Source organism: Physeter macrocephalus, chromosome 14 (assembly GCF_002837175.3).
Source record: "Physeter macrocephalus isolate SW-GA chromosome 14, ASM283717v5, whole genome shotgun sequence".
Lineage (NCBI taxonomy): Eukaryota > Metazoa > Chordata > Mammalia > Artiodactyla > Physeteridae > Physeter > Physeter macrocephalus.
The window spans coordinates 113,983,380-113,985,868 of record NC_041227.1 but is presented as its reverse complement, the minus strand read 5'-3'; positions in this window follow the sequence as shown (position 1 = coordinate 113,985,868).

Below are 2,489 nucleotides of genomic sequence, written 5' to 3'. Positions count from 1 at the left end.
TTCTCAAGCGACAACACCCAGCCTCTGGTTAGAAATTCAGGACCGCATCTGGAGAGAGAGGTCAGAGCTGGAAAACCGCACACGGACAGTAGACGCATGGAGGTGACCGTGTAGGAAGAGAAAAGCCAGAGACTGAAGCGAGCCTTGAAGGCCCACTAGTTACAAGAAGCAGGAGGGTGAGGAGGGGCTGGTGAAAGGGCCAGAGTAAGCAGGATCAGCAAAGGGTCTCAGAAGCCAAAGAAAGGGGGTAGACAGTATTTTGATGTCCAGCCCTCTCTCTTGCGGGATGGCATTGGCTGTCAGACTTTGCGAGCCTCTTTTAGGAGCAGAGGGAAACATCCTTGAACTTGACTCCCTTGCCTCTAACCACCTGGGTGGCTGGGGGCCCCAAGGCTCTGTGAGCCTTTGAAGAAAAATCCAGGGAAAGGAAAATGGAGAAATATGATCGATAACAACAAGCCTTGTTTTTTTCCACTTCATATGCAGGAAGCAATCCAGGGCTGTGGCTGGTGCTATGATGGGTGTATTCTGCATGTTCAAAAGGTCATCTGGCATGGAGACAGGCTAAATTATGGCTGGAGTGTATGAATCTGAGGACGTTCTCCATTAACATTTATTAGGAATTGTCATCGCTTCAACCGGAATGGGCCCCAGATGTGGAAACCCCAGCTGCCCCAGATTTCTCTTCCGGGCTGCAATCTCTCCTCTGATTTATTGTTATTAAACATGACCAGATTTTGTAGAGGGGAAAATTGAAGAAAGCAACACACACATGGGGAACTGTGGGGTGGAGGCTGCCTAGAGAAACAAACCATTTTATTCTATCTGGTGACAGTGGGAACACATGGAGACACAAACCATTGTGCCTCTTTCGCAAATCAAAAACATGCAGGCCTGAACCTCTGGGCATCTGTTCACAGGGCAAATGTCTTCACCCTGAGGGTGAGCGAGGGGCAGTTGAAGGTAATGAGAAATGCTAAGAATAGAATTCTAGAAGCCACGGCAGGGACCCTCTTCCTCAAAATATATTACCTTCCAGGGCAGATGACTTCCTGGGAGTCAGTCACACCCTCTGGATATCATTTTTCTTATCAGTAACATTTACTCTTCCACTGTGTAGTGATTGTGAGGGATCCCAAGAAGTCAAAGTTAGAGCCCCACCTTCTGGTCGCTTATAATCTATTTTGTTTATTCACTCATTCAGCATAATTTTATTAAGCACATACTATGTAGCAGGCATTGTCATAGGTTTTGAGGAGATATTAGTAAAGCAGAGAGATAAAGTCCAGGCTGGCAGGGCACCTACATATGTATGAGGGAACAATATCAGAAAATACCAAAACAGTAGCTAATAGACAAAGAAGTGTGTGAGAAGGAAGGCAGCATAAAGAAAGGATACTGCATTAGGAGTCAGGAAAACTGAATTCCCATCCTGGCTTTACTACCTAAGAGTCTTGTGCCCTTAGGTAAGTTATTTAACTTCTGGAACCTCAGCTTCTTGTTCATAAAATGGCGATAAACCTGCCTCACCTCACCTCATTGGTTTCTTGTGAAATATAAATGAGGTAGTGTATTTGAAGAGTTCCTTGTAAACTACAAATTGCACTGTGGTGTCAGGGTTTTTTATGATCAGTGCCAAATAAATGATATGGTGAGTGTATGGGACAGTACGTTCCCGAGCCAGAAATCTGGGGACTCATCCTCTTCTGCTTTGTCTTGGGAAAAGGAGCAAGCAGGATTATCCCCAGGTGCTGGACATGTGTCCCTTGGGGAATCTTTTACTCATGGAGTCTGGATATCTTGCTGATCTTACTAACAGGCCAAACCTGGGAAATCCTCACTTCACTATGCCTTTTCCTAGACCTGTGCGTGGAAATTATCCTACGCAAGAGTTGTGGCGGGTGAACGTAGGTAATGAGGAAAGTCTCAAAGGCGCTAGGTCCAATTACCTTTGTTTTTGCATTGCTCCTCTTTTAAGATTATCTGGGTTCCAAGGAGAAGGAATGATGTTAATCCATTCACTTGACCCATCTTCCAACTTTACATCCCTTGGCCACCGCAGTGCACTTATAGCATATGTATAAGCTGGCACACACACCTGCATCATACCTGGGGATATCCCTAGGGCCAGACTTTCTCATACCAGGGACTAAAGGGACTAAAGCCCCAGCTGCTTCCTCCTAACATGCAGCTAACCGTGGGGTATCCTTCCTAAGCCTCACAAGCCCATGCATCCTTGACCTATAAAGAAAGAAGGCCTTGGTGGCGCAGTGTTTAAGAATCTGCCTGCCAATGCAGGGGACACGGGTTAGAGCCCTGGTCTGGGAAGATCCCACATGCCGCGGAGCAACTAAGCCCGTGTGCCACAACTACTGAGCCTACGCTCTAGAGCCTGCGAGCCACAACTACTGTGCCCACGTGCCACAACTACTGAAGCCCGCGTGCCTAGAGCCTGTGCTCCGCAACAAGAGAAGCCACCTCAATGAGAA